Source organism: Sinohyriopsis cumingii, chromosome 1 (assembly GCF_028554795.1).
Source record: "Sinohyriopsis cumingii isolate HCF-2022 chromosome 1, ASM2855479v2, whole genome shotgun sequence".
Taxonomy (NCBI): domain Eukaryota; kingdom Metazoa; phylum Mollusca; class Bivalvia; order Unionida; family Unionidae; genus Sinohyriopsis; species Sinohyriopsis cumingii.
The window spans coordinates 144,677,027-144,687,254 of record NC_142961.1 but is presented as its reverse complement, the minus strand read 5'-3'; the positions used below and the strand labels follow the sequence as shown (position 1 = coordinate 144,687,254).

Sequence of the window (10,228 nt, the reverse complement as noted above, 5' to 3'; positions counted from 1 at the left end):
ACATCTGATCAGGCCTGTGTAGCAGGGATCCTCATTGATGTTGCTAAACACAGGGGCAATAACCATCTAACCAACGATGAACATCCGAGCATACTGGATATCAAAAAGACTTTCAATAACTCTTCAAAAGTTGATTTATCTCGTGTCACTGAAGTCTTTACACCTAATGCAGTATCAAATATCAGCATTAAAATGGCAAATGGAAGAAATCTTGTTTCACTGAAACTGTTATAACTTTGAACTCATTGTCTGACTGGTCCTATAAACAAACTCATAAACTTCAGCCTTGACCATACAATTTTCCCAGAATGACTCGAGGAAGCACACGTGATCCAGATGTTTAAGAAAAATGATCCACTTGGTGAACAAGTCTACAGTCCTGCCAATATTCCTCCACCTATATCGAAATTCTTCGAACGAGTTATATGCAACCAGATTGCTCAATACTCTGACAATATCTTAACACCCATGCCTCTCTGCTTTCACATTAGACTAATTCAACTTCTAGACGTCTTGCTCTAAGCCATAGACCAAAACAAATATGTTGCAGTTCTTTTGGTGGATTTGTCAAAAGCATTCGACTGTTAACCCCCACAAACTCCTCCCTCCAGAAAATAGCAGCATACGGGCTTTCAGTTTTGACAGTCTAGATTATGGTTGGTGTTGTTGAGTTTAATTATAGTGGCGTGCGCACAATTGTGCATGTGCCACTTTTTTTATGACTGCACCGCAGCCTGCTAGTTGTTCCTGGGGAAGGGAACTCTCGTAGTTCATGAGTAATATCTATAAAGGGGTACGCTAGGGTTCAATTCTTGAAACCATACTTACATACATACATAAATGGTGGAGGCATTTGACCTAAAAAGGATACTTTGTAAGTTTAACATCGAAGGTATGACTACGTGCCCACGGTAAGCCATTACCGGTGTATTTGAGTGAAAGGCATTTCTGCAAACACTGACCGGCAAAGGAAAACTGCTTATTTATTAGTCTATTCAAGCTGTGTGTTCCCCTTGTCTCGATCATGAAGGAATATATATATATATATATATATATATATATATAAGGACTTTACTTATCCTTGCCGTAAAAAGATTTACGAGTTCTGATGATGCCCTCGTCCAAACCTGTAAGAAATTATACAGTCTCTACTAGCAAAAGAGAAAGAGTGAAGGAAATAAAACATACATGAAAAAAGGAAAAAAAAAAAGAGTGAAAAGTATTTTCGAGCCTGGCAGGACTCGAACCTGCAGTCTTCTGATCCGTAGTCAGACGCCTTATCCAATTTGGCCACAGGCCCTACGCGTGTTCAGGTAAAGCTCAATAGCTAATGAAGAATGAGCTATCTCCATTCAAAATCCTGCGACTGTTTGTAGTGTTCTATTTATAGTATTTCAGTTGAAAAGTTTTGTACTGTATGCTCCGAACTGCGCAGTGTTAGTGACGAAGAAAGAGGTCCTCTAACGCATATTGCCATATAGAAGATTTTAGTAAAAAAACATAACCAGTCAAGCAAAAGGTTGTGCTCTTTGTTGGTTGTGTATAAATAGAGTTCCCTCTGTTGACTGTACAAATCTCTCTCTCTCTCTCTCACTCACTCTCTCTCTCTCTCTCTCTCTCATTAATTTAAATTTAAGACTATAACAACCAAATAAAAATCTAAAAGAGCATCAGTAACAAACACATTGGCATTTTTTATGAGTAGTTACAGCAGTAAAAGGGGAACGCGAACGCAAAGATACCCCTATACAGTGTTTTATTTATTAAGGCTGTTGATGTCGCTCATTTAATGTCACGTGTTTTATTTATAAGGGCGGTTGACGTTGCACACTTTTTATATCTAAGATTTTTTCTTGCCTTTGCAGCAAAGAACTTAAAATGCAATAAACAATGTTTCTCATTCCAGCAAACATGCAACAAACCCCATTACGTGTCCCATTTACACCACTATCGTAGCAAACGAGACACGTACAACTCTAACATGGAATGCAGGACCTGATGGGGGGGGGGGGCATGGTTTCCGGACCCACCCACCTTGCTATAAAACTCCTACAGTCACTTCTCACTTTAAATTTAACCATCGTTTTGTTCTTGCGCACGTTTATTGAGCAGTATACAGACGTTGTGTGAATAGACACATAGACTTTGGCTTATGTGTCCTTTCGAGGAAAGTCATGGACGTTTTAAAAATTTTGGAGCCACATCCACCTTCAACACTTGACCTGATCCGGCCGTAGAATGCCTGTGTACGAGCTTTTAAACTTTTAAGTGAATGGAAGTACAGATTGTCACTAATAAATCCATTTTCAAACAAAAGAGCCCCATCAAAAGTGTTGAGAAAAGGGATGTAATTTCACCGTTAGGATATATATATATATATATATATATATATATATATATATATATATATATATATATATATATATATATATATGTGAGAGAGAGAGAGACAGACAGACAGACAGAGACAGAGGCGAGGGTGGTGGTGAGAGAAGACCAGTAACAGACTTTGGAAGAGTATGAAGGTGAGAGTGGTTTCATATTAATTGTCACGGTCTGTAGGGTTGCACACACATAAACACACAAATTTAACCTGTTTATTTATGAATTATTTAAAAGTTTAATTAGTTTGTTCTTCCGCATTCCGGAAGCAAATAGTATGAAATAATGTCTCAAAAAAACACTGAATTTGTTTCCTTCTACGTTTAATCGGTTACGTTTACATGTATTTTGTTCCTGTATGATTCACCAGCACCGTTAAACTTTGAACAATAACTGTGCTTTGCTTTAGAGGGAATAAAGTCACGCTAAGAAATGTGCGTATTTAACACATACCATATGACAATGGTCAAGAATTGTTACGTGCGAACATAGATGGGGAAAGGCATCCTGCAAAGTTTGAGTCACGATCCGGATACTAAATCTGTTTCAAACAAACGCTTTCGTGATAATTCATCAACCAATTAGTGTTTTGCTGCAAATGTATTACCCCTATTTATCTAGAATTTTAGTATGGTCATATTCCGGGATGGTCGTAATATAATGGGTCAGAAGGAGGCTAAACCCTAACGGCTATGTATGTAAAATTTTTTGTGGCAATATCCATCTGTTGGAGTTGTTAGTGGACCCTTATGGAACTAAGGGGGCAGGGGCCAGTTTTTATGCACAAATTTAATGCCGCAATCACCGGCCTAGTATTTAAAATAGCATAAAAAGTAAAATACACAAGTGAGGTCAAAAAGGTCCATATTTTTGGATACCTATATTAACACAAATTGTAAGAATATTATCCACTTGACCAGAGAAGTCAATGACAGTTCATTGCAAGAGAAGTTTATGCACCCCAATCCCAAATTTATACGTGCAATTTTCAAGTCCGATGGTCTATTTTGACACCACGTGATGCTCACAGTGCAAACACAAGCCCTTTTCCTAGATGATAATTCTGCAAAACAGTGTGTACTAAACAATCTGATGAAAACAGTTGTCATTCAAGTCGTTTTTGAGATATTCTACTTGCCCTGAACCCACATGTTTACTGCTATTGGTAGCTAGCTCTTCTTCCTATTAGACTATTGGTTTTTCACTATCAGCATACTGCAGAGTAACTATGGAAGGTGTACATGACTGACATCAAATACAAGAACAACACAAGCCAGAAACACTTAGTTCACAAATATATCCATAGCTTTAATCAGTAAACAGTAATAACTGAAAATGTCACACCATAGCCTTAAGTTAAGAAATTTGCCAGGGGCCTATTTACGAATCTAGCCCCCGCCACCCAAACCTCAACCACTTCAAGTATGTAGCGATATTCCTGTGTTGGAGTTGGTCCTAGTGCAAGCGATCGCTATGGAGCTAAACCCTAATAACTATGCATCTAGCGTTTTATATAGCCAGGGCCGGAGGGGTAGTGTCCAGGGTTTCCGGACGCTCCCTCTCCCAGCTAGAAAAAACGTACATATAAATGTTGAGTCACTTGTCACTTGAAATTTGACCATCGTTTTATTCTTGCGCACGTTCATTGTGTAGTATGCACATTTTGAGTAAACAGACAAATAGACTTTTGCTTTCGTGCCCTTTCGAGGAAAGCAAGGGCCTTGTTGAAATTTTGGAGACTACCCCCCCCAACACACACACACACACACACACACACACACACACACACACTTGACCCGATCCGGCCCTGATAACAATATTCCTGTATGAGAGTTTACTACATAAAAGGCGGAGCTTAAATTCATAAATGTGTAATATTATTAAGCTGTCATAGGTGTGTGTCCTACTCCATTGATTCTTACTAAATCCTCTTCCCTGTGTAATCTAAATACAATTAGTATGTACATTCACGAATTGTAAATTGTTTTTCCTGCGTCTTGAACAAGCTCTATATAACACCGGCTTATAATGATTTCCCCTTACTCTCGGTATATTAGACAAAATTAATGGCCTAATTTGCGGCATTCACTTCAGTTAAATCATTTGGCAAAATGACAGTCCAAGGTCCGCTTTAACTCCATCTCGGTTGGGCTTATTATGGAACCTGTCATCTGTTCGTGTTTAATATAGCTCGGCACTTCATCATGCTGCGCTGATTGAGAATGAATTATTCATGGCTATAATATGCTGTTGGATTTGTCTGTGGATATTCGTATAAAACTACGATGTTATTGTCACAACCTGCAGGTGCATGCTATCTAAGGCTTTCAAGATTTACACAACGTTACGTAAATAGGCGATTGTGGTAATTCATTCTAGCAGCGAATGTTGAAAGTTGACATTTTGACAATCCAATCATCTTAGTTACTTACCACATCGTCTCTTTCAGTTTTTGATCAATGATAGATCGATAGATCGATAGATCGATAGATCGGTCAATTACTTGCTCGCTTAATGAGTAAGTGAATCAGGTAGCCTATTTTGTTATGTGTCAACGTTTATCTTGTTTTAGATATCTACTAAATAACCTCTCTCTCTGTCTGTCTCTCTGTCTGTCTCTCTCTCTGTCTGTCTGTCTGTCTGTCTCTCTCTCTCCCTTTCTCTCTGTCTCTGTCTGTCTGTCTCTCTCTCATATCATTGCACCCGTGGGTGATATTGAAAATAAAAATTCAACTTCAGGTATATAATACATAGAATGCAATAGGTAAAACTAATAAATCGAGATATAGGAAACAGTTAATAGCAGAGTGATGTGTCGAAACACAATAGTTCCTACAATTTATGCTAAATTCCTCACTTAGATCTTGAAAAACAAGAGTTGGATTGACTCTACATTAGTTGGTGCAGAGAATTTAATGTCATTGGATATTACAACTTAGTTTTTACTATTACCTGCAACGTTTCAAGTTCTACTGGCTTTTTTTTTAATAAGCCAAGGACACTCGTCTTCTATGCTAATCTACCCTGAAAAAAGAATAAACCTTTAAACTGTTTGTCTTGTTCTCTAAAGTGATAGAAATATCATGGAAAAATAATTAAGATAAAATATTCTTAAGGAATGTTTGAGTTCAGGATAAAAGTATGATGACGACTTGTCGGTATAAACGTTTGTACAGCAATGCAAAACTGCAACAAGCCACATTACCAGTTAAAACACTTCGGTCCGCTTCCTGCCTTTTCGTTAATAAAACTCGTACTTCGAATTCTTGGAATATAATTGTATGGGCAATAAATGTCCATCCGGTTGTGATTTCGTTTGGGACACCTCGCGTTATGGATCAAGCCAAAATATCAAACTATACCATGCAATATCAATGCTCAAGAAGCACTTAAGTATAAACAATAGCTGTACGCAGAGGCCCTTTTCAGCATTCACCGATACAAATTCGTATATAGTACATACTGATATATGTAAGGATGCCCCACATGGATAATTCACTCTTACATTTCTCCTGTGAAGGACATTTTAATTTTTCATAATATGTTTTTTAATTTTCTGGGAGAAGATTATCCTGATGTTTCGTTTCTCGTCAACGCGGCAATATAAGTATGGGTTCGAATTCTGTCCAGACCAGCCCGTGTTGTGATCCTGAGCAAGGCACTTTACTTCAGTTTCCTCATATTCTTTCATGTGTGTCGTTAAACCGTGACCAACCAGTAAGCCACCGAGTCTCTTTGATCGATAAAGTACCTTGTGACTGATCTTTCCGATTAGATTCATTTGAGACAGAAAGCCACCATGTATTTCAATCCAACAGATGAAGCAGTTTGCTTTAAAACGAAAGAAGTCTTTAATCTGAAACTTCTTTACAAAATAATTCGTATTATGTCTGCATGTAATATCTAAATGTAGCTGTCTTGTGTTGCTTATAGGCCTTGTCGGAAATTTATTTATCTCCCTTGAAAGGAAGCTCTTCAGCGCGCACCGACAATCTGGGGACTATGCAATCAGCAATGGCGTTTGTGCATAAAGGATTTTTTAAAATTGATAACTCATATAAAAACAATTCTTCTAAAGGTATTATGATATGATGTATGGTGAAATGTCCTGTGTAATTAACACAAGCAGGTTTGGCTATATCGGTAATAAAATCCACCAAAAAGGACACAGTATTACAATTTAAAATGGGCATCCAATTGAACGAATATTTGAAACAATTTCCCGACAGATGCCTCTTTACATTATTTCTCGTTGTCTCTGCCCTCATCATTGTTTACAAGGTTCGTTTAGAAAACGTTGCATATATGCATGCATAAATATGACAAAGAAATATGACAGTCGTTACAATCAAGTTTTTTTTTTCTTTCCGAAAGTTATTATCATTCGATGTTTCTAAGATGGTAAATTAGAATCACTGAACAGTTTAAGCTCTTGTGATAAATGTGGTTTCCTCAAACTCTCTCTCTCTCTCTCTCTCTCACACACACACACACACACACACAGATCCGTTATATCCCCAATATCAATGATATGGATGCAGATTCTGTGCCAACATATACAGATTACGATGGACAAAATAATGTTGATAAACATTCGCTAAAGCAAATTGAACTCATTATTCTATTAAATTACTAACAGTATTTCTGTAGATTTTATTTCTGATTTTTGATGGAACAATTCAATACAACATTTTCCTAAAATATTGGCAACTTGGCACATTAGCTGTCAGTTCAAAAACCGTCTCAGATGCATTTGGTCGTTGTTCGTAATATCAAGTAATCAGCATTTTAATTAAGTTTGGTGCCTGGTGAAATTCATTTAAGAGAACCAATTTTCCACCTCATACAAGGCAAATTTCAAGCTAGGTGTCAGTTCCTTTTTAGGAAACATCATTGAGATTCAGTCTCGGTAGGCTTCGTGTGATAGAAATTAAGCACGTGCAACTAATTCTACTATTCTCTTATACTAATTAGTCTTGCATTTTCCCCGCAGTATTGTAAATAGGTATATGACAGATCTATATTTTTCATACGTAGGAAAATAGGATAGAAACAACATCAAGAACAAAGCTATGAAATTTAACTGTACACGATATTGCAATACAGAAGTGTTCTGTTTTATTTTTTAAAAATACCAGTACCAGTGTTTGTCTTTCTTTCCGTATTTACGTTTAACTGTCAATCTGTTTTTCTTTCTTTCTTTCTGATGTACCAATTTTAATATACAATGTCAATCTTGATAAATGTCGTTTATTCAGAAAAGGTCATGGCTTTCACATTAACAACATACAAGTGATAATTGTCACTTATGCAGAACACATTTTTAGTAGATATAATGACTTCTAATATGACGGCAAAAATTGCCATTTTTTTAATAAATTGTACGTAAAGTCTTCCTCCTACTCCTCAACCCCCCCCCCCCGTTCGCCTGCTTCTTCGTTGTCGTAGTTCTTCCGTGCAGTAATATGTCCGTGCAACACAGTTCTTTCTAACGAATCGCGCACCAGACTTATTTATGCTCAGTGTTATCTTGCATCTGCTTAATTGAGGTTGCAATTGATGGCTTAATTACTAGATAAAATCAGACGTGCTAGTCTTTTATCGATACATTTTGGGTTCAATACGGAGGAACTGTTATTTGTTTTTCTTTCCAAGCAACTGTGAATAATCAAACGGGAGGAAAAAGTAAATCATTACAGTTTTTTTCTGAAAGGTGTGCGGAAGTGGGAAAGATAATTCTCAGGTTGAAGGTGAAGGTAATAATAAAAAATCGACTTGTTTAATTATTTATTTATACTCACAACTTAATGATTTGAGAGTACTTTTTTCATTTAATTATTTGTCAACCAGTAGGTATGGATCGGTCTCATGTACTTATTACGTTGTAGGGGTTTGCTACTGGTGGTGTGGTATTATGACGTTGTCGTTATCTAGGAGATGATCGCTTTCAGAGTTATTGCCCGGATCGAGTAAATATTAATATAACGTGTGAAACTTATAGGTGGAATAAATAGAGATCTGAGCAGATATATAGAACAGAATGACTCGAGCCCCCGTACATGAAAACAAAAATTTAATCAATTACATAAACAAATGGGATAATACATTACATTAGAAAGATACACTTCTTTTTGGAATAAATCTTTCACCAAATTTCAAACACAAATATATTTATATAAATATCCGATCTGTTTTAAATGATAGAATTAGTTCATCATATAATCGAGTGAACGATGGAAGTCATTGCCTTGTACAACTTCATAACCTGTGCATTCCAGTTCACTCCAACGTCACGGTAGTAGCTCCTCTCGGTCCTTCCGCTTTTTGGATTTTCTCCTCCAACCTCCCTACTGTCTCGCCTCTTTCCGGCCCTCAAACTTTGTGTGGATAGGTGGATACGTAAGCATGAAGATATGTAGATACTTGTATCAGTAGGAAATTGGATACGTCAGTGGATACTTTACTGTATACGTCAGCAGAGCTATTTCCCCTTCTGAAATATGGTCAGATATCGTTCTATCGGAATTCAGACAGATATCAAGGCTATCTGGTCAGCTAAAAATTGCAGACCATAAACAAACCTAGTTTCATCTGATTAATGTACTTACTAATAGCTATTCGATCCTGACTCACATTAACAGCACACGAGACATAACAGTTCCATTCTCGTCTCAATTACACAAGTGAATGAATGCAATTCATTATATGACTTAACTACGCTATTTTCAGCGAATACACACATTCAAGTCTTTATCATATTTTGTTGTTGTTGTGGGCCTTAACGCCATTTTTCAGCACGCGATAGGCTATACATGGCGGCCAGTATTAATGGTGGAGGAAGAACCCAGGAAAACCCCGGAAAGAACCAACGACCCACGAGAAGCTACTGGCAAGCTTTCTCACATACCCACATTGGCTGAATCCGAGACTCGAACCGCCGCAGGCAGAGGTGATATGGCAGTGATCCGTAACGGAGAGCGCTTTAGACCACACGGCCACTCGGGGCCTCTCTTTATCATATGTGAAATCATCTAAGATCCGTGAATACAAACGGATTCCCGTAACTCATATCAACTAAAGTTATGCATGAAATCTTAGAATACCCAATTCCTATACAAACAAGACGACAACTTCAACTAATTTTCAAACTTATATAAAGAAGATTATTGTACGAATTCAGATGAACTCAACAGTTTTACGCATATCAAGAATATTCATCTACGAATTTAAACAAATAAATTCATGCATGTCATAATATCGGTATCAATAAATTATATGAAATTGACGCAAATACCTCGTGCTTCAAGCTTTGTTCGCTTATACCGCCAGAATTGTGTCCGTTGTCTTCCCAGGCATCCGGCCCATTTGATAAATGTTTATGAGAGAATTTCTTCCAAATATCCTCACAGAATCCCTTATAGTTTCACTCTTGCAGGAAAAATGCAGACTAATTCGATTTTTCGGGGGGGGGGGGCGCTATTTACAGCCAGGAAATTTAGTTTTGGAAACACGCCCCTTATTTAGCTTAACCAATCAGGATGAAATATATTTACCGCCTTTTATAACTAGGCGCCAAAATTGGGGTCAATTTCACATTTACTTTTTCGAATTACTGTTCTGGAGAATTTCAATTTCTGACAGTTCAGATATAAAATCGAAGTTACCTGCCATCTTCTAGTCTTTCTCACGGTTAAATAAACGGAGGCTTAATTAAGAATCTCTTCCTCTCCTGACATAGACATTAGAAATCATTGCATTATAGCGCCTGTCCGCATAAATCTATTTAATTGTTCTCTGGCCCAAATTAATGTGTTCTTGATAGATCGACATAAATTTGCACCCTCAC

The 10,228-nt window shown here is 37.3% G+C and overlaps 1 non-coding gene across 1 annotated transcript; it reads right to left on the bottom strand.

Annotated features, from left to right (window-relative positions):
* Window positions 1-1,226: 1,226 nt before the first annotated feature.
* Trnar-acg (transfer RNA arginine (anticodon ACG)) lies at window positions 1,227-1,300 on the bottom strand. Its single transcript has one exon. It is a non-coding gene; the product is annotated as a tRNA-Arg (tRNA).
* Window positions 1,301-10,228: the final 8,928 nt, after the last annotated feature.